The sequence below is a fragment of the Ambystoma mexicanum genome, unplaced genomic scaffold (genome assembly GCF_040938575.1).
Source record: "Ambystoma mexicanum isolate Mex_15411 unplaced genomic scaffold, UKY_AmexF1_1 Mex_scaf90, whole genome shotgun sequence".
Taxonomy (NCBI): Eukaryota; Metazoa; Chordata; class Amphibia; order Caudata; family Ambystomatidae; genus Ambystoma; species Ambystoma mexicanum.
This window is the reverse complement of record NW_027182511.1, coordinates 298,856-322,446: the sequence shown is the minus strand read 5'-3', so window position 1 is coordinate 322,446 and position 23,591 is coordinate 298,856.

Below are 23,591 nucleotides of genomic sequence, written 5' to 3'. Positions count from 1 at the left end.
TGCACAACTTAGGGGAAAGAATGAGAGCGGAAGGAGGGGCAGAAGAAAGCACATGGTTACCATCATGGGTAAATGTGGCAATGAAAATACTGATCCCCATCATCGTTTTTGTGCTCCTGTTCTTTTGTGTGTGCCAACTGGGACTACGGTGTTGTGAGAAAAGCATGCCAACCTCGGCTATGATGATGGTAACAATGGGCCGACCAACAACGGTAGCCACCATGATAGATGCACAAATGCAAACAGGAGAATACACTACACCACAATACAGAATGACAGCAGTTTACAGGCAATATGGGGATATAGTGGATAATTTGCATCATACAACGATGAAAGAACCAAGAGAGTTGCAATGGTACCAAGAAGTATGGGTAGATCTAGATGGGGATGGAGGTATTTACTTAATGTGTACACCAGATGAATACGCCAGAAGAGGAAACAGCCTTAGAAGCGTTTGTAGAGCATGGATGCCCATAAAAGGCACCCCCGCATGGGACGTGGCGGTGGCAGAGGCTGAGTACTACCGAAGGGAGAATGAAAAGAATAAAAAGTAGAAGTATTTGTTACTTTAGATGTAATGAAAGGGGGGAATGTGTGGGAGCGAGGGACCAATAGGCCCCTCTCCACCATCACTTCTCAGTACAAAACTTGGACCAAGTGCCTCTAGTGGTGGGTACGCCCCTCGCCCTTATGCGATACTAACTTTTCGTTACATTCGCGTAGATGGGACCACCGACAGGACACAGGGCAATGCATCTCTCCCTTTTGCCCGCCGCAGTAGCTCGGAGCACATGGCCCCAACCCTCGTCCCCACTCCAACTGGAAAACTCTGCAGCTCCATTCCCACACTGAGGCCGGAGCTGCTTGCAACAAATAATAAATGTAACACATCCCTTTTCCTCTGAGATCACTGTCCTGCATGTGAACCAACATGAGCCAAGCACATAGCTCGTTCATCTCCACAAAGGTGTCCTTCCCCTCTTACCCTCGCCAGTTGAGACTTATTGCCATTCTAACCCTGTGTCCTTGCAAGGCATCCCTTTCATGTGCCAGACTACCAACCATACTATGAAGCCCACCCAACAGACCCCCAACTAACATTAGACCCCTGCTGCAGTATATCGTGCTCAATACTAACAAGAGCCACATACCTGAGATTCTTGTGAAGACTAACCCTATAGTTCAATGACAGTATTATAGTGGTCAAGGCCCTTAAACCTGTGACCTGTATAACCCAAATGTGTAGATGATATAAACTCTTGAGTGATTTGTATAACAACATGATACACTGCTGAGAGTCTTTTTGATAAACTATTATTTAGTGCATGCATTACTCAGAATGTATTTTCTTAGCTTAGATAGTGACCACTGTGTTTCACAGTGACCTGACCTTCACTCACCCGGAGCACAAATGTCTGACGTCAATCCTCCCGCCAACCAGGCAACCAGCCCGGAGGAAGAGATGATGCCCACACCTAAGACACCACCACGGCTGACCAATCCAGGTCCAATGTAGCATCATATGTTAAAGATGTAGATGTACTATATAAATGTGTTGTAACCTTGATGTGGTCAGAGCGCTCTCAGAGATCTAGATAAACTTTTCCTTGAACTCTCGCAGCCTGCTCTTTTGTGCCTTATTCCCTGCCGAGGGAGTGTCTGTTTTATTCATTTCACACGTGTGAGTCAGGGAGGGCACAAACACTAACATGGACATACAGTCTGCTCTCAAGACATTTTACAGGGCTATTGTGAAGAAGAAGATTGATGGAGTAGTATAAATATTTTTTTTGGCAAGTACAGAAGGTACTGGGAAGAGGTGGACTCAAGGAGGCATGATTAATACCCAATGGAAACTAACAAAAGACTGTGACACTCCGCTAGGGAGGAATCAGGCAAATAGAATACAAATAGAGAAAGGACCCAATAAGAGGAGTGGCAAGCAAAGAATATGAAGCAAGAGAAGCACACAAAGCTGGTGAAGCAGGTGTGAAGCCTGGCAGACCCGGGAGGTTCAAACCTGGGAGCAAGACGCTACTTCATGGAAGCAAACCTCCAGTCCGAAGGACGCAGACAGCAGGTTACACAAGTCTTTGGCCGGCCAACCCAGAACAGGGCTGACTGTAAACTGGAGGATGACCGACGGTGATATGACCTCGAGGAGGTAGACTGAGTGGGCCATTAACGGCACCAATACTGTCTGGCCAGGGACTCCGTTGAGCCAAAGCACGGCAACGGGGTGCAGAAAGAGAAGCAGAGAGAATATTCCATTTGAACGCATTGATCCAACACCCCAGGAAAAACCGGCATCTTGGCTCCTACAAAGAAGAGGTAGTGAGAGTCACGGGAGATCTGGTAAGTGATTGGGGAAGGGTGCTGCAGCTAACAAAGACATTGAGAGTAATTTCCCTCATCTCAGCAACTGTATCAAGAATATTGAATGGGAAGAAGAACTCTGGAGTAATCTCCCTCATCTCTGTAATTGTTTCAAAAGTTCTGAATGGGAATAAGACATCGGGAGTGATCTCCCTCATCTCCTGAGAGTGTGAAGGTTACACCATTACTGATCTTCCTAATCTCAATCGTGCCAAAGAGACTGACAGAGAAGAACATATTGGGAGTAATCTCCCTCAGCACTCTATCATCAGGCTGGAGAGCGCCACAGGAACACTCTCTTGGGTCAGAGTGTTAGGAGAAATCAAGGACACCACAGGATCAGTTCACCAACAAGAAGAGGGGAATGAAGGACAAAAAATAACTATGTGTTATAAACAACAGGAGAAATTGATTTTTAAACAAAGCCTAAGAGAAGCCTTGAAAGCAGTGCAAGGGTTTATAAAAACTGATGCAGGAACCTGCTCAAAGTTAGTGAACGGCTGAACCAGCTGGACCAGGAGAAGGGAGTCATTCTCCTGGTTCTGTCACCTAAATGGTTGAATCAGAAACTAAGAAACTAAGGCAAATGGTTTATAAACAGCATCTTGCTGATTGCATCAGTTGAACTGTGGGACCAGGAGAAGGGAGTCATTCTCCTGCTATTGTCTACAAGTGTGAAGCTTGAACATTTATCAGAGGAAAAAGAAATACAGTCCTATGACTGACCACATTACACCAGGAGAAGGGAGTCATTCTCCTGGAACTGTTTATGTTAATGCCTTTTGGTAGGGCTAGAGTAGGTTTGTTTGGACAGAAGATGTATGTTTTAAGTTTGACAACCACTCTGAAGACAAGTACTGAAGTTCTTCTTTGGTTAGGTAGGGAAAAACCTTCTGGGATAGATGTATTTATATCCATGTTCCCTTAATCATCTTCTCACCACATTGTAAGAATTACGCTGCCTTTTCACATCCTGCGTGAAGTCGGGGTAGACCATGATCTTCATCCCTCCAACCTTGCACACCAGTGAACACCTCTCATCTTGAAGGTTTACACCTCGATCGCACAAATTCAACAACTTTGCCACTATGGTCCGCGGTGGTGCACCAACTGGAGGTCTTCTCCCTGGGACAGCGTGTGACCTCTCAATGGTGAACCACATGGAAAGACCCTCGACCTTCAGAGTATACACGAAGAGCTGTTCCAGATATAGCTCCATGCTAGAGTATTCCTCCCCCTCTGCAACACAGAGTATCTGCAATATACTCCTGCAGCATCACCCCTCAGCATCTTGCACCCTGGCTTCAAGTGCACTCATGGCCACTGTGAGAGCATTAATCCTGGATTGTAATACATTCCCGTGTCCTCCACATCACCCACTCCTTTTTCCACCTCAGTCACCCAAACTCCCACCTTGAGATCCATTCCCACCAATGAAAGCTCCACACTTCACTCTCCTACGATGCCCTAGAGTCCTGAAACACCTCAATCAGCTGACCTTTAGTCACCAGGTCCCTGCTATCTTCCACTGAGTGCAACTTCTGCTGAGGCTGCCTGCCTTAGGCCCCAATGCACTGCTCTAGTTTCTGCTGTTGGCCCTCAAACATTGTGCAGCCGATCCGCCTGCTGGTCTTCCGAAAAACACTCCCAAGTCAAGGCACATATGAATTGCCCTCAAGTGTGTCACTGTTGTCTCATATACCTTTTGTATTACGACTGATCTCCAATTTTTTCACCTGGCAGGGGGTGTCCCCAACTCCTAGGGCACCTTAACCCAGTCTTACCATGGCGCCATTCCTCTGGCCCATTCATTTGCCGTTGCTCCAAGCTATATGTCAGTCCTCGGCTGCTCTCATAATGGACCAGCCGCTCCTCTGCCTCCAGCCAGGCTGTCCTTTTACACCCACACAGCTCACAGCAGCGTCCCAATATCACTCCTCCTTGGCCACCAACAGAGGCCTCCTGCTGACGCCACTCACAAAGCCAGTGCAGGCCCGATAGGCTGCCCAGTCAATCATCTAAAGGCCCGTGCAGCATGAGGCTAACTTCTGCAGAAAACCCGCTATGGGCACCCCTCCATGGTGCAGCAAATTCAGATCCTCCTCCACAGCCGCACTGCATCCATGTTGATGCAGCTAAGAGTCTCCCCAGAAAGGGTGTGGGCCGGCTTCAGCCCTACTGCATCTTGCCGCTTTTGCCCCTCCGTCAACACACCGAGTCGCACACCGAGGGTCCCCAGTCGCCAATGTGGCTCATGGGACTTGATTCACTGCTATCTGAGCCATGGGGAAGATCGCTCCAGCTGTTCACCTCTTTTCGGGCATCTGCCGCCCCTTTCTTGCAGTCGTTGCGACCAACTAGTCTTCAGGGATTATTCCATGCTCCGGCACATCAGGCGATCAAAGGATCTGTCAGGATTTTATGGGTGAGATCCGACCGAGTAGCAGAGCCCAACAGAGCATGGCCAAACTCCTCCATACGGTCTTTGAGGCAGATGAGGACAGTGCACACTTGACCATGCCAGAGGCACCTCGCTGGAGCAATTCCCAAGTAGTCCTGGGTCCGAGACCAGCCACCAGTCAGCTCCCTGACTACAGCATCAGATCAGACGTGGCGACCCACTAAATGTAAGCATCTCACTAAGCAGAGGTTAATTAACTGACCAAAATTACTGTAGAAACGGCGAGTGAAGAGTCCAGCACTGAATCCCTGTCCAGTGTGTTGTACAGAAGACTGTCTCCCCAGCATCATTTAATGGGGTCCAAGTCATTCTTTTCAGGGCCCACCACATGGATGGTGTTAGGCTTATAGCGGCCCCTGGCACACCGGGATCAGGTCTTCTCTGAGTCGGTTGCTCGGGAATGCAGACCAAAGTTGATGGTAGACTCCATCTAAGGCTAATTATGGGTGCAATACCATAATCAAAAGTTGAAAAGTACTATGAAGTGAGATTTGAAGAGGGTGTGAAATCATCGTGAGTTAAACGGGTGGGGATTCAACACAGTGGACAGGTTGGTCACCTTGCACAAGAGAGGGAGTATGGGGGGCACAACAGATTCAATATTGTATTTCGAATGGGGGTAGTTAGAATACTCTTAAAGTCAGTTCTTAAATTAAATAATATATGTACAGTACAGTGTACATGTATTTCAGGTGCAAATGGGCAAAAACAGTCTCTAGGCCACTAGAGACTATAAAACAGAGAACACAAATAAAACTCGTTATATGCTAACATGTGGCCCAATGATGCACACCCTGGGGATGAGAAAATCCCAAAGTTTCAACTAAACGTGAAATGCAACAGTCCCGAATGTTCGGGCTATCATATCTAGTGTTTTAGTTATGCTGTTTCAAAATTTGACCTGATTCAAAAAGCTAATGATCAATATAACATTAATAAGATAAACATTCAATCGATATCCCTGTACTCAGTTCTGGAAATATTACAATAAATCATAATTCGTACAACAATGTGTTTCTTTTGTATTTGTAATTTCGAAGACAACATTTCACAAAGGAAAAACATAACTCATCAAGTACAATGGTGCAAAAAAGTCCATATGTATGTATGTATGTATGTATGTAAATACATTAAGCAAGTACAAGGAAATGTTTACATGGGTTGGTCACATCAAAAGCCTCAGTTGTGTTATAAGTGCCACACAACTATTTGGTAAACATCACCATAATTCCATTGTGTGTGCACTTTTCATTTGCATCTAATAGGCTCCTCTGATGATGTATCAGTTGCCTACACGTTTCGGATTTCACAAGAATCCTTTTTCAAGGCTTTGGTGCCTACTATTCCTAAAGGTGTGTGTCCTTGCTTGTCTGTATGTCTACCTTAATAAGTCTTCTTTATCAAAAATATATTCCCAGTTCTCTGTATTCGTTCCTCATACAGGTTGGGAGGTGTGCCCACTTGTGCTGCTGTGGGACCGTCAGTAAAGATGATGAGAGTGCCTTCGTACAGCACCCACTGAATTTCCAGCCGTGAAGTATCACGTTGGGCTGCCTGCATGAGTCGAAGGGGAGATGAGTGACATTGGCGCGCCATAGTCTTTGTTATCAAGAATATGAAGGACAGGCGGTGCTCGCTGGAAGCGTCCTTCTGCTTTGCCGAATGTTGCTGTGGTTGCCATGCAACGCCACCCATTGACATGTGAGCTTCCTAAAACGATAATTAACTGAATGTATGGTTTGCCCCCATAAACAAACCCTGCAACCAGTAGCTTGTCATTTACAAACTCCTTCTCCTGCTTGCACCTCTAAATACCCCATCAGAAGCCAATTAGGAGCCAGACTTCCATTCTCATGTGCCTTTTGATATGCAGACCGACACGGGATGTGACGCTTGTGAACAAAGCTTGCTTTATCAATGAATGTAGGATTGGGTTCAATGCTAGTCAGCCTTGTTCTGATGAGGTGTATCCCCACTTCCTCTCTCTACACACCCACACACTCATTCAGTACAGAGGATGAAGTGTAATATAAATTATTGGTACGCCATACCACTAGTTCTCTTAATTTTCACTGAGAGTACCTTTACTTCATAGGTTCAAGAAACACTTCCTGGACTCTTTTTCCTTCTCCTGAGCCAAATATAGAATAGAGCAGCAAAAGATGTTACAGGGTGCTGTTGGAAGTGGCCTCTGTGATTTGCGTGAGTTCGTGAGAGGTGCGGCTTGACAGTCTCGTCAGCGTAGGGTCGTTTCCTCTGATTCCTTGGAGCCGACTGTGTACACGGATGCGACGTGGGAGCCGCGGAGCCGGGGAGCTGGGGGCTGGAGCAGAAAGCTGTGGACCGAGCGAGCGAGATTTAAGAAGTACTCCAGAGCTCCAGAGCTCCTCCAGAAGTCACCCCGATAGGGCTCCAGGTCTCCAGGTCGCTCAGTCCCCCGTGTGTGCATGTGCAGCGAGTAACGGGTGAGTGACCTGTGAGTGACCTGTAAACTGTGGGGGTCCTGCTGTTTTCCTCAATCTTATTCTTATGCTCATTCATAACGCTGTATGCCACGGGCAACGGCTGAGCAGTGTGCTCCCTCGGTGGCCGATTGGAGCCGATTGGTGCCCATTGGTGCCGTGCTGTGGGGCAATTTTGTCTGTAGCACGAGAGTAGCCAGTGAGCTGCCAGGCTTTGGGGACTGCGGGCTGATAGTCTTTGACTCAAAAGCTATTGTGATTAGTGCATGACAAACAAGACCTCGTTTCCCTCTTCACCTCCCGCATTGTTCTTGGTGATCAGCTTTATTTTGAGGTAGATTGAATCCTTGCGGAAGTTCCCGCCAGAAGTGCCTGCCTGTTACACCTGGACTGCGCTGGATCTGCATTGCCCCAACTTCGAACAGACTTTTGTGGACTGAGAAGGCGTTTTTCTCTGTGGTGGGTTGTGTGGTATAAGCACCCCCTGAACCCTTCTCCTGTGCAGCTGTGTATCTCGTTTACATTTTAGAGCCAAGCCCCATCTGCAGAGGCCAATTGGGATAAATCTATAGCGCACGCGCCTTAGTGCACGTGCCCTGCGAAAGTGCCTGCCAGAAGTGCCTGCCTGTTACGCCTGTTGGGCTGGGGGGAAGGCGGGTGGCGGTACCGCTGATTCATTTCGCTGTTACCGGCGGTACTTCAAATGGGAGTCCAAGCTGGTGGCCTTTGGGTTTCTTGTGCATTTCGCTGGCAGAGATGAAGGCATAGTTGTATTGTGCTGCCTGATAGAATAGACGTAGTTAGTGAATTAAAGGCCTTTGCCTGTGGTGTAGTGCGGTGGAGGGTTACTGTGTATTATATTGCATTTTATACTACGTTTTGCGATGTCTAGAAAGTGTAACCGTTTGAATATGTCTATAATCGCACATATCCTTCCGCCCCCAATATGAGGGGCTCTGAAGGACAGGGGCTCAGAATGTACGATAACATACTATCAGCTCCTTTAATCTTTACTCCGGTCAAACATACCCTCCGCATGGCAATGAATATGCCACTGCCGCCCTCAACTCCAGAACCAAGTGATTCCTTGCTGTTGGAGGGGGTCGCTATGGCACACTCTTCTATGCTATCCATCGGGGTTCTGTTGATTGTAAAGAGGACAAAGCTTTCAGTTTTTGCTTGTTCGGCAGTGCCGCGGAAACAAATGTAAATAATGTACCTATATCTTCTTTTCTGAATACCCCACCCGATTTCTTTTCAGCGGATACTGATCTGCAAAATCTTTCCCAACACCTTCAGGAAAATTCCTCTATTCAAGAGTTGGCAACTGGTGGAGAGTCTATGTCTCAGAATCAGGCGGTGCCAGATCTCCTGAGACAAATACTAGAAGTACTAAAAATACACTCACTGGGCTTTACAGAATTGAGGATTCTTTCAGAGCGCCAATTAACTGAGTAAAAAAAAACATCGGAAATCATGGCTTCCCTCTCCTTAAAGCTCTCCTCGCATGTGCATGTACCTTTCATTGATAATCTTGACTACAAAACCGATAGTACGGTTCATCCACCTACCTGACCTCCTCTGACGTTGAAAGTACCAGAGACGGATCCGTCTCATCCAACAAAGATGTTTTCGGGTGGAAAAAGGGACTTATCTGCACAGCAAAAGAACATTTCCCCAAAAAATAAGAAAAAATTAAAAAACCTTCTCGTTGCTCGCAAAAACACAGTGCAACAAATTTGCAAAAGCATACTTGTAGAAACTTTATCAGGGATGAAGTGGATCAGGCAAAACCAGCAATGCTGGAAGGAAATGAGCCATTCACCGGTAACGCTGCCTACTCCACTCCATCTAATCTTCTTTCGGAAGAAATGACCCACAAATAACAAGTAAGTCCCAAGGGGGGGGGAAGCAAGAAACCATTAGATAGGTCTCTGCCATGAGAGGTGGGTTTACTCCTGGTTATCTTGTCTGATTCGGTATCAATAATCCTTCTAACACGGTAGTTAGTGCGATACAGGTTCGCTTTTATTGATGGTTTATGAAAGATTCCACTTGATACAATGATTAGTGTGTAGAACACTGTTATGGCATTTTATGCCTTGGTGCGGTCAGCCGACACGTGTTTCAACCCAAACGGGTCTTTCTCAAGGCAAGTATGTCATGCTGCGGTCCCTGGGTGGGGTTCTTGTTTTATTGTGGGTGGCTGTCCTTATGGCAGTCTAGCTCCTATTGGGCTCTTCGTCCGAGTAGTGTCTGTGATGCGTTGCTCCCCGCAGGGAGCAACGCATCACAGACACTACTCGGACGAAGAGCCCAATAGGAGCTAGACTGCCATAAGGACAGCCACCCACAATAAAACAAGAACCCCACCCAGGGACCGCAGCATGACATACTTGCCTTGAGAAAGACCCGTTTGGGTTGAAACACGTGTCGGCTGACCGCACCAAGGCATAAAATGCCATAACAGTGTTCTACACACTAATCATTGTATCAAGTGGAATCTTTCATAAACCATCAATAAAAGCGAACCTGTATCGCACTAACTACCGTGTTAGAAGGATTATTGATACCGAATCAGACAAGATAACCAGGAGTAAACCCACCTCTCATACGCACCAAATTGGGGTCCTGGCTAAACCCCTAACCACTCCTGTGATCTTGCGACACCAGAACAAACCTTCCAACCTATAAATGGTGCTTAGCATGGGCAGGTTCCAATCCTAGAGCCAACCAGACCCTTTAGGTCTCTGCCATGTCTGCCCCAGATTGAAACATATGGACTCTTCTCTAAGCTAAGAGCAAATCCACCCAATTCTAATATAATTACATCAGTAGAAGTAATTGATCTTGAAATAGGGGGAGGTGGGTCAGAACCTGTGCTACAAATAGATAAGGGCGCAGAACTGCCGATGGCGGGAAGGACCAAAGTGCCCGACTCTCTGTCAGTGCCCCGGAAGTTGTCAGCAGAGGTAGAAAAAAGGGAGAATATCCCTCCACTTCCCATCCTACCTCAGAAACCAGTGGTAGTGACCACTCAGAAAGAAATAAGGGGCACTGCAAGTAAATCACATACCGATCTGACCCAAATGATTTGTAGTGCTGTGGAAGAAGCCCTTAGGAACCAATGGAGTAGTGTAAAGACTAATACATCTCTAAAACCAATGCATTTGGTAGACATGGAAGTGGAGAAGGAGGGACAGAGTTTAGAGGCGATAGAGAAATTATTGGAGAAGCTGTCCATCACCCCTCCAAAAACGAGTTTTCCAGTCGAATCCTTTGAGTTAGGGGAAGAGTCTCATGGACCCAGATCCATGGTTCCTCCTCCCCCCAGAGAGACTCTGGGGATTCCTGATTTAAACCCCTCCCCCGAGTATTGGCGGCCCCCCTCCAAATCAGTCCCCAATGATGGGTGTTGCTGATTCAAGGCAACCGAAAAACTTTTTGGATACTGATTTGAGGGATGTAATGTGGAGGAAGCCATGTCACCTGGATTTCCCTAGCATTCTCTTTTATCCACTTTTTGATTGTGGCAGGCAACGAGCATTGAATAGAAATAGAATTTTCACCCTCATAAACGATATACCATCTCTGGCGGGAATGGCCTGCTCTGATATCAAGAGGGTGGATTTCATTTATCCCCAATGTTTTGACCATGTGATGGTTGTTTTTCATTCACACCTGGTGTTTCAGAAACTATTAACTGAATTAGACCAATTTAATAGAAGAGGCTTTGATGTACTAATTTTTGGTGACGGCTCACAACAACTGAACGATTGCACCATAAATGACGCTTCCAGGCCCCTCTATCCAGGGGGGTCATTCCAAATAAAGACCACAGAAAATGTATCAGAGCAAGGAACAAGTTGGCGATGGCTGGCACAGAGTCATCGAGACTCGATTTCAAAATTACAAACACTCAATCAGCACTTTTAGGTTCTGAGAACACAATTTCTTTAATAAGTCCGAATTTGAGGGGGCATTCATATCTGTCCTCCTCCTCTGAGTTATGCTGCAAACTTAAGTCGAAACATATAATTTGCATACAGGAATCCTGAATGTCCAGTGCAGCACATTTAGACGGATATGAGTGTGTTGACTTGCTCGCTACAAAGGGCCCTGTAGGTCGTCCATCTGGGGGCATTTTTACAGCCATTAAGATCAATTGTGGCCTTCAGGTAATAGAAATCTATAGAGAACCCCCTTTTGCACTGGGCATTTTGTTGGGGATGAAAGATATTCTGAATTTGTTGTATATCCTATTATGGAATGTATACTGGACTCCAGGGCATGATTTGCACACTCTTCTGGTAAAAATGGAATTAATCACAGTAAATTGTGTTTTACTCTATCCTGGGGTGCAATTAATTGTGCTTGGTGACCTCAACACTAATATGAAATCCCTAATAAATGACACAGAAGATCCCCATGTAGTGCCTGCAAACATAATCCTGGATAGGCCCTGTAGAAATGAACTTTACTTTCATTTACCCGACAAGAAACTTGATGCAAAACTCCGGAATTTGGTTTTTTAAATCTTGGGGTTTAAGATCTGTGCATCTGCAGTCAAGGGTTGAGTTAGACTCTATAACCTGGTATTCTGGTGATAGGGTATCTGCTATTGATTATATTTTTGTTTCTGAAGTGGTATTCCATCTAGTCAAAAAAATTGAAATTTGTAGAACTTGGATGAGTGATCATGGAATGTTGGAGCTTGAATTGCAGACAGTGAGAGATTTTAGGATTCCCGACTATTTGCTGATAGATTTGGCTATTAATCAGGGCAGGAACAGGATCATTTGGCATGAGGACCATGTGGTCGCTTGTAATCTGCTTTTTCGAAATGATTATTTTTTAACTGCACAGGAGGAAAAACAGGAGAGATTCTCCCAAGTAAATGTAGGTTGCTATTTCAAAAAACTCCTTGATAAATCTGTGATTATGCCACGCAAGACAAACGTTCCTAAAGTACATGCACATAATTATGATTCCCTTGTGAGGCAAGTTAAGAACACTCTTCGCAGACTGTTAAGAGTTTTGAAAACGCTTCAAATTTCTGTAACAGCTAAGAATGACGGGGCGAGATATTTGAAACAACTGTATAAACATTGGTTGACGGGCCATAGAGGTAAGATGTATCAGGCAGATAATGAGGAAATGCTGCAATCATAATTCAGCACGCCAATTTTGGCGATTGGTCAACAGAACGCCTACCGCTAACATCGATTATGGTCTTAATCCAATTAGTGAACAGATGTGGGCAAAACACATTTCTAATCTTTATTCCAAAAGTGTATTAGGTCCATTTCCATCAAAATCTTTAGGCAATGTTAAATGGAATTGTGACTTCTCGTTTGCAGAAATAAGGGAGAGAATTGTACTTGCTATTTCTTCGAGGGCAGCGGGACCTAATGGTCTATCGAACATTTTAATGAAAGGTGATCCGGATACTTGGGCCAAAGTGCTAGCAATCTTATTTAAAGACATTGATTGTACAAATTCGATTCCTCAGACCTGGAATTTGTGCTTTATTGTACCTATATATAAGAAAGGTGATCGAACTCCACCATCTAACTATAGGCCGATCGCGCTTTTAGATTCTGATTCTAAAATTTTTGCGAGTCTTGTTCTCCTTCAAATTGAAAAATGGTCATCTGATAACTCCATCTTGTCCTCGGCACAGTTTGGTTTCAGAAAAAAAGTTGGCACAATGGCGGGAGGTTTGCTGATAACTCTTTTACAAGAGATTGGCTGGAAAAAGGGTGTGGTGCCGGTTTACCTTGCAAGCATGGATCTTTCTCTGGCATTTGATCTTGTTATTCATGACAATCGTTGGGCTAAATTAGCCAGAATGGGTATGCCATTAGAGTTGCTGGCGGTCCTTATACATCTCCACGAAGGTTCTAGTGTACAGATTTGCCTAAATAAAGATGGTTTGCTTTCTTCACTGATTAAAACCTACAACGGTCTAAGACAGGGTTGTATTTTTGCCCCAACCCTTTACAATCTGTATACGGTAGACATTGGTCCATGCTTGCAAAAATCCGCCTTTGTTCAGCCATCCCCGGAAGGCAAAAAAATGAGTTGGTGCTCTTATGCCGACGGCTACCTTCTTTTCGATCAAACACCATTGGGGCTACAGCGCTTGCTAAATGCTTTCCTTGTGTACATGACAGAAAATGGTCTAGCTGTTAATGCCCTTAAATCAAATGTTCTTTGCTTTACACAGAAGAAAAAGCATTGTAAGAAAAATTGGTTTATTGATAAGACGAAGTTGGACATTAGACATAGCATGATCTATCTTGGTCTGCTTGTTAGTGATACTCCAAACTGTAGCTTAACTATTAACCCTCATAGGATGAAAATTAAAACATGCATTACCCAAATGCGAATAGTGGACCGTAAGTTTGGGGCCTTTTCTTGTATTCCGCTGTTGAGATATTACAAGTTAAAAATTATTCCCAAAATCGCTTATGGCATGGAATTTCCCTTCATTCATGGCAAAATTGATTTAACTAAATTGGAAGCGCAGATCCTGGGGAAAATGTTTTATTGTCTAACGAAATGCATTCCTTTAGTGGCCATTCGTTACAAATTAGGCTTGCAGTCACTAAATAGCATTATTGAATGGAAATGGCTGTTGCTTCTGCGGAACATTGTCAGTAATAATGGAAATACTCTGTACAATGATTTTTCTACTTTGCTTTCTCTAGGTACGTCTAAATCAGTATTTATGAGAAAACTGGTGGATATATGTAAGAATTCAATGGGCAGCGTAGGGGCACACGTCAGTACTCTCATACTCAACCCCAAAAAAGTAAAGTTATTGTTGCAGAATAGGGATTGGGATAGAAAAATGCAGAAACTCACACAATACAAGTTGTATGGTCATATGGTTTCTTATTATAAGTGTTTGGGTACTCCAGAACCATATCTCAATTAATTTCGTCAGAAAGGGTGGAGGAATTAATTTATGTGATTCTGCTTTAATGTACTTCTTACTGGAGAGATTTTGTCAGCTAGAGCTATTCCGAATGAAGCAGCACCAATGTGCAGACATTGTAAGAGTAGTCAGACTATTGAGAACCTAAGACATCTTTTAATTGATTGTCCTGCACTGGTCCAGGGGAGATATTGTAGTTTTAAACGATTTGTGCCCGACCCTTCAAATGTAGATTTGGAACTGTTGTGGAAACGTATGCTTTTTGACAACAAAATTCCACTGCAATTGGTGGTGGTTCGCTTCCTGAAACTCAATTGTATATTGACTTGATGAATTGATAAAAAGGTTTTGTTCTTAAAAAATAAGATTTTAAATCACACCTGTATATGAACTAATGTAAAATATCTGGTGACAAGGTAGATACAGTGTATTTAAAAAAAATTGGAACTGAAAACTGGGATTTAACATTTTAATGTGTGTTGTTATTGTTGTCTTTTGTTCTTACCTTTGTAAAAGTTCATTAATTGTAATGTTTTATGAAATATTTGGTATCATTGTATGGATTTTGTAAAGGTTTCTTTGAAACCATATACAAATAAATAAAATTAAAAAAAGAATCGGCTCAGGCCGGATATTCCAGCACTGCCAGTTTACCAAGTCACAGCTAGGCAGACACACACACAGCATCCATGGCTCTGCAGGTCGTTAAGGTGCTCAGCTTGCAAACACATTTCTTTAATCACTGGCAGAGCCTTTCATATGCATGATGTAACATTGCCAACTCCAAACCCCACAAAGCACTAGCTACCTTGCAAATCTGTGATAGTTAAAGTGAGCAACACAAAGCGCCTATTTAAAGATTTTCTTGACATGCAGAAAAAATAAAGAGGCCGATTCATGGAATAATTAGCGCGGCGCAAGTGGGCAAAAACGTGCGATTCGCAGTGGAATAGCGAAAATCGCAGTGCAATTGCGAAAATCGCACGAAAAGCAGCGCACGTCGATTCATGGAAGGCCGTGCGCGAGAAAACCAGCGGATGTGCGATAAAAAGTGCGCGGCGCACGTTGGCGCACAGGCCATCTAACAGCGTGCGCCAGGTCACTGCGAAAATCGCACAGGCCACAGCGAAAATCGCACATAGCGCGGCGCACGCAACAAAAGTAGGCGGAACACGGGCGTAACACTCGGAATGGGGAACAACTTGCCAAAACGTGGGCGTCACGGGGGAAGTACAGGGCACAAGTGCGCGGAACGCCCACACGCTCGCCTACAACACGTATTCATGGAATAGAATAGGGGAAAAAAGCGCACGCTCAAACCAGCGCACAGGCACAAACACGACCGCGGCGGTAGCGTCTCTGCGGCTGTAAGAAATGTGCGCCAAAAGGTGCGCCAACAAATCGCACCTATATACTGCCATGATGAATGTCCCATACTGTGGCCCTCCAGGAAAAAAGACGTGCAAAGGGGTACCCACAAACACGGACACCCGCTGACAAAAAATACGTGTGCGTGTATACCGGGGTGCGCGGGAAGTCTAACACGCGATTTCAGCAGGGTACGTGCATCACAGGGGTTCGCGTGAAGTTTCACACGCGATCGGGTCTGGGGGAGCGGGCTACGTGTATTTCAGGGGTGCGCGGGAAGTTCCACACGCGAATAGCCTGGGCGCGTGTATTCCAGGGGTGCGCGGGAAGTTCCACACGCGAATAGCCTGGGCGCGTGTATTTCAGGGGTGCGCGGGAAGTTCCACACGCGAATAGCCTGGGCGCGTGTATTTCAGGGGTGCGCGGGAAGTTCCACACGCGAATAGCCTAGGCGCGTGCATTCCAGGGGTGCGCGGGAAGTTCCACACGCGAATAGCCTGGGCGCGTGCATTTCAGGGGTGCGCGGGAAGTTCCACACGCGAATAGCCTGGGCGCGTGTATTTCAGGGGTGCGCGGGAAGTTCCACACGCGAATAGCCTGGGCGCGTGTATTTCAGGGGTGCGCGGGAAGTTCCACACGCGAATAGCCTGGGCGCGTGTATTCCAGGGGTGCGCGGGAAGTTCCACACGCGAATAGCCTGGGCGCGTGTATTCCAGGGGTGCGCGGGAAGTTCCACACGCGAATAGCCTGGGCGCGTGTATTTCAGGGGTGCGCGGGAAGTTCCACACGCGAACAGCCTGGGCGCGTGTATTTCAGGGGTGCGCGGGAAGTTCCACACGCGAACAGCCTGGGCGCGTGTATTTCAGGGGTGCGCGGGAAGTTCCACACGCGAACAGCCTGGGCGCGTGTATTTCAGGGGTGCGCGGGAAGTTCCACACGCGAACAGCCTGGGCGCGTGTATTCCAGGGGTGCGCGGGAAGTTCCACACGCGAACAGCCTGGGCGCGTGTATTTCAGGGGTGCGCAGGAATTTCCACACGCGAACAGCCTGGGCGCGTGTATTTCAGGGGTGCGCGGGAAGTTCCACACGCGAACAGCCTGGGCGCGTGTATTTCAGGGGTGCGCGGGAAGTTCCACACGCGAACAGCCTAGGCGCGTGTATTTCAGGGGTGCGGGGGAAGTTCCACACGCGAACAGCCTGGGCGCGTGTATTTCAGGGGTGCGCGGGAAGTTCCACATGTGATTTGACAGTGTGGGTCCTCCCAGGTGTACCCTGTACACCCTCCACGGCCCCTGCAGGCAGCCCACACCACAGGGGACTACCCTGCATCCCTGGTCATGTCCCGCAGGCAGCCCACCCACCATGGGCATGCCCCCCAGCAAAGGCACATGTCTCCTTGAACTAATGAACACCAACTCATGTCCCCTTGCACCCCCACCCCCCAGCACTGTGGGGCACCTGCCAGCAGGCCCCCACCCATGTCCAACTCATGTCCCCCACCCCCCCCACCCCCCAGCACTGTGGGGCACCTGCCAGCAGGCCCCCACCCATGTCCAACTCATGTCTCCCACCACCCCCACCCCCCAGCCACCAGGGTCACCCTCCACCAGGCCCCCACTCATGTCACCCACCACCCCCACACCCCAGCACTGTGGGGCACCTGCCAGCAGGCCCCCACCCATGTCCAACTCATGTCCCCCACCCCCCCCACCCCCCAGCACTGTGGGGCACCTGCCAGCAGGCCCCCACCCATGTCCAACTCATGTCCCCCACCACCCCCACCCCCCAGCACTGTGGGGCACCTGCCAGCAGGCCCCCACCCATGTCCAACTCATGTCTCCCACCACCCCCACCCCCCAGCCACCAGGGTCACCCTCCACCAGGCCCCCACTCATGTCTCCCACCACCCCCACCCCCCAGCCACCAGGGTCACCCTCCACCAGGCCCCCACTCATGTCACCCACCACCCCCACACCCCAGCAGTGCAGGGTCACCCTCCACCAGGCCCCCACTCATGTCACCCACCACCCCCACACCCCAGCAGTGCAGGGTCACCCTCCACCAGGCCCCCACTCATGTCACCCACCACCCCCACCCCCCAGCAGTGCAGGGTCACCCTCCACCAGGCCCCCACTCATGTCTACCACCACCCCCACCCCCCAGCCACCAGGGGCACCCTCCACCAGGCCCCCACTCATGTCACCCACCACCCCCACCCCCCAGCAGTGCAGGGTCACCCTCCACCAGGCCCCCACTCATGTCTCCCACCACCCCCACCCCCCAGCACTGTGGGGCACCTGCCAGCAGGCCCCCACCCATGTCCAACTCATGTCCCCCACCCCCCCACCCCCCAGCACTGTGGGGCACCTGCCAGCAGGCCCCCACCCATGTCCAACTCATGTCCCCCACCCCCCCCCACCCCCCAGCACTGTGGGGCACCTGCCAGCAGGCCCCCACCCATGTCCAACTCATGTCCCCCACCACGCCCACCCCCCAGCACTGTGGGGCACCTGCCAGCAGGCCCCCACCCATGTCCAACTCATGTCCCCCACCACCCCCACCCCCCAGCACTGTGGGGCACCTGCCAGCAGGCCCCCACCCATGTCCAACTCATGTCCCCTACCACCCCCACCCCCCAGCACTGTGGGGCACCTGCCAGCAGGCCCCCACCCATGTCCAACTCATGTCCCCCACCACCCCCACCCCCCAGCACTGTGGGGCACCTGCCAGCAGGCCCCCACCCATGTCCAACTCATGTCTCCCACCACCCCCACCCCCCAGCCACCAGGGTCACCCTCCACCAGGCCCCCACTCATGTCTCCCACCACCCCCACCCCCCAGCCACCAGGGTCACCCTCCACCAGGCCCCCACTCATGTCACCCACCACCCCCACACCCCAGCAGTGCAGGGTCACCCTCCACCAGGCCCCCACTCATGTCACCCACCACCCCCACCCCCCAGCAGTGCAGGGGCACCCTCCACCAGGCCCCCACTCATGTCTCCCACCACCCCCACCCCCCAGCACTGTGTGGGACCTGCCAGCAGGCCCCCACCCATGTCCAATCCATGCCCCCCTGCACCTGGGTCCCAACATTCCCCAATCATGTCCGTAATGCCCATCCTCCCCTGCCAAAAGGCCCAACCAACTATCACACCCACCCACATATCAAAGGCAATTACATGTTACACCCCCAATGTAAATAATGCAATTTAACACATGTCTGTCACACACAATGGCTGCAAGTGAATGACAAAACACCCAACATGACATGCCTGAAAGCAATGAGATGATACGACACATTGAAGATTAAAAAAATAATATGTATTGAACAGCAAATAAGAAAAAACACAAAGCAAATCAAACAAAAGAAGATGAATGTCCAAGAAAAAATTCTGAAAAATTAAAATAAGCCAATTAAGAAGATCATCCTGGGTCCATGAGCCCTACCAAATTAAACCTAACTGACTACTAACTAAAAAGTGAACTATATACAAAAAAGTGGTGCATTGTCCAATCGCAACCAAAAAAAAATCAAAAAAACAAAGGAAACCTAACCCTAACTATACAACTATATACAAAGGCAGCGGGCTATTCGGACGGCTCACTGGTTGTTGTCATGGGCCAGGGCATCATCGAACTCCTGGTCAATGGCTTGGAGGCGGGCATGTTCCCTGGCCCCGAGGTCCCGCAGGGATAACGCAGTGTCCACCTCAAACTCCCTGCGAAGACCCTCGAGGCACTCAGCCCGCCTCAGCGCCCTCCGCATGGAGTCTTCCGCCCTGACCATCGTGAGCCGTTCCTCCTCTGCCCGCTGCCGCTCCGCACCTATCCGCTGGCACAACCTCTCCCACACGGAAGCCACTCCCATTCCAGGGTTCTCCTGCCCTCCGGCCGATGCCTGCACCCCTGATGTTGATGGCCCCGAGCCATGATGCCTCCCACGTTGAGCCTGCTGCTGCCTCCGACGCAACTGCCTGTGCCAGCACGACGGCATCCAGGCTGATGGAAACCACCGACGCCGTCGTGCACGTGCCCTGCCCGATGATGCCGTCACATCCTCCATCTGCTGGGGTCCAGTTGGTCTGGTGTCCACCCCTGCTGGATCTCTGACTCCCGACTGTGGCAGGGATGGGATCCCCACCGAGCTGGCTGCATTGGTCGGGGCAGGTCCACAGGGGGCCCTGGTGGCATCTGGGCTGGAAGACGGCAAGGAGAACGACTGGTGGATAGCCTGCACAGAGGAGGAGAGGGCCGCCACATTGGCCAACACATGCAGGAAACCCCCGAACATGGGCGATCCCAATTGGGCCACGTCGGCACGGTGCACTTCGTGATGACGTGCGTGCTCCTCCCGGGAAGCACGCACGGCATCACGAATCACAGCCGTGCGCATCGCGACCCCAATCAGGACCTTCTCCGCACGGCCAGGGGTTCCCACGTCCGCAGGTGGAGGGGAGTCAGGTGACATGGACATCCCCTCTACCTGCGGACAGGCCTGGGACGGGGCATCCCTGCTGGTGCATGGTGGTGCACTCACAGGGTCAGGGACAGCGACATGCACAGGCCCCTCCACGGTGACCTGTGCTGCCTCCTGCCCCTGGCCCTGGACTGCACCACTTGCACCAGCAGGGATGCCCCCACCAGGCCCCATGTGTGCCCCAGTGGCGGCCTCCTCCTCCTCTGTGCAAACCACCAACCTGGGTGGCTCCTCACCGTCTCCCACCGTAGCAGACCCCTGTGGGGGCTCACCCACCCCTTCCGCTGCAGCCGTGGGGGCATCCCCGCCGCCTTGCTCCACAGCGCCGTCTCCGCCCTCTTCTTCACTAGCCGCTGCGTAGAGGGAGACAAAGAACACAAGCATCAGGGCACTGTACAATGGTCCCCTAGACAGGAAGCAATAGCAGATGAGCACCACTGTCAAAGTACACTTCCATCATGTCCCTCCACAACACATGGGTCAGTCCAGGCAAAACACACACAGTAACAGGCATGGTGCATGCCATGGACATTTCCATGCATGTCCAATGGACTCTTGAAACATTCAATGATATGTAACTCACATGCATCATGCCTCATGCCCATCACATGCACACACTTCACCTCAGTCACATCCATCTGGCCCCAAACACACCAAACACAGCGGTTACAAGGGTAATTTGGCTGCTTTACTGAATCTGTGCATTGTCACACACATGTGTCATGCATCCATGGCATGCACAAGTCACAGACACGCAGGTCAGGCACACAGACATGGCTACCATATATGTACCTGGTATCAGCACCCATCCCTCACCCCCACCCATGTCCAGGTACAGAGACTGGCATGCTCTCATGTTCAAAATCTGAATAGGGCTCCCCATGCGGCATTTCAACACATGCAACAACCATGTGCATCACACATCACTGGTCGCACATGCATTACCATGATGTCCCTGCACACATACATGCATACATGGCCTATGGCACACATACAGGCAAGTATCATAGAACCAGCACACCGCAACATGCCCTGTCTCACACAGTAATGCATGGACACTTACCGCTCAACTCCAGACGGGCCTCCCTCTCAAGGATCTGGGCGTGGAGCGCTGGGCGTACGCGTTCCAGGACCCTCATCTGGATGGAACTCATGCGGCCCCGGCCCCCCTCCACGAGGCGCCGGGCCTTCACAAGGGTCCTGGACCTCAAGTCCTCCCAGCGCTTCTTGATCTTCAGGACGTCGCGGGTTGCCACCCCCTCCGCGTTGATGGCAACCACACAGTCGGCCCAGATCCTCTGCCGTCCTTCCTTGCTGGCGCGGGACGATCCAAAGAGGGCATCATACTGCCCCAGGACATGCTCCACCAGGACACCAACTTCGGTGACAGTGAAGCTGGTGCCCCTCTGCCCCTCTGGCCTGGGGTTGCCACTGGTGCCAGATGTGGAAGTGCCCGACATGGCAACCCCAGAGGCAGGTGTGGGTGGGCAACTGGGTCCTGGGGCTGGGCTGTGGAGCGATGTAATACCAGTCGGGAGTCTTCAGTTCCAGCAGGGGTGGACACAGCAACTGGACCCCTGCAGATGGCTGATGTGCAGGCACCAAATGGCAGGGCACGGTGGCAGCAGGCAGGCAGGCAGGCAGGCAGCAGCAGATGGCACGTGGGAGGCTGCTCGGGGCACTGGGGGGCAGTAACTCGGGCTTCTGGGCAGGAGCGTGGGCTTCCGTGTGTTTTCGCGTGGCCAGCTTGATACGGAGTGATTTGGCACGTGAAAATCCTGCACGTCAGCGTGAAATCCGAGGAAAGGCCCTTAGCGCGTAAGCGCGTCAGCACGCATACGCGATTCTATTGGACCAGAGTCCCTCAGCGCGTAAGCGCGTCTGTGACGTGACCCGCACGGGTGTTCCCCACTCAGCACGTGATGACGGGGCACACGTGGAGATACTGCACGTCAGAGTGTCATCGCGTGTAATTGGACAAAAGTGCGCGTACACGCGATTGGCCTATGTACGTGTATTTAATGGGTGCGCGGCCACTTACACACGCAAGTACGTCAGCGAACCTGTATCACGTGGTGCGTGTGAATTTCCGCACGCTATTGGACTGGGAACTGGATTCCAGGGGTGCGCGGGTCACACGCTGTATCCCGTGGTGCGTGTGAATTTCCACACGCTATTGGACTGGGAACTGGATTCCAGGGGTGCGCGGGTCACACGCTGTATCCCGTGGTGCGTGTGAATTTCCACACACTATTGGACTGGGAACTGGATTCCAGGGGTGCGCGGGTCACACGCTGTATCCCGTGGTGCGTGTGAATTTCCACACGCTATTGGACTGGGAACTGGATTCCAGGGGTGCGCGGGTCACACGCTGTATCCCGTGGTGCGTGTGAATTTCCACACGCTATTGGACTGGGAACTGGATTCCAGGGGTGCGCGGGTCACACGCTCGCCTAGAACACGCGCTAAGCATAAATTGCGGACTTTAACAATAACAAGCTCAGACGCCAGGATGAACATACCGTTCCTAGCAGCAGTGGCAGTGGGCTACCAAAGGAGGAGGAGGAGGATAGTCAGGGCCAGAATATTCACACCCAGAACCAGCCTTTTCGGGATGCCTGATGACCAGGTGTATGGGAGGTACAGGTTTCCACCACACATCATACTGGACCTGGTGAGTGAGTGGGAGGATGACCTCACATCACCCACCCTGTGCTCCCAAGCACTCAGCCCCCTGGAGAAGGTCCTCAATGTACTGCACTTCTTAGCCACTGGATCATTTCAGCGGACAAGTGCCATAGTGGGTGGGGTGTCACAGGCCACCCAGTCACGCTGCCTACACCAGGTCTTGAACATCATGACTGCACGCCCATCAGTCCACAGGCACATATACCTGCCCAGAACACCTGCAGAAAGGCATGCTGCCGCCCTGGATTTTTACGCAGTGGCACGATTCCCCAAAGTGCTAGGTGCCATCGACTGCACCCATGTGGCTCTACCTCCCCCCAGGGCATCTGAGCACATCTATAGGAACCGCAAGCACTGGCATTCCGTCAACGTGCAGGTAGCATGTAATGCCAAGGGAATCATCACCTCAGTATATGCAAACTATCCCGGCTCCACCCACGACAGCTTCATTTACCGAATGTCCACCCTAAGCCGGGACCTAGAAGCTGGGCGGCATGGCGATACATGGCTGCTTGGTGAGTATGTATGCCACTGCACATGCATGCATGTTGGATACTGAGCAAGGTCACAACCTCACCAATGATACCAATCCCCACCTCCACAGGGGACAGTGCCTACCCTCTCAGCCCCCACATGATGACGCCAATTCGGAACCCCACCACGCCACCCCAGGTAAGATTTAACACAGCCCACATTACAACCAGGGGCATAGTGGAGCGCACATTCGGAGTGCTGAAGTCACGCTTTCGCTCCCTTGACCGTTCTGGCGGGCAGCTGTTATACGCTCCCCCAGTAGTGTGCAGGATCATAGTGG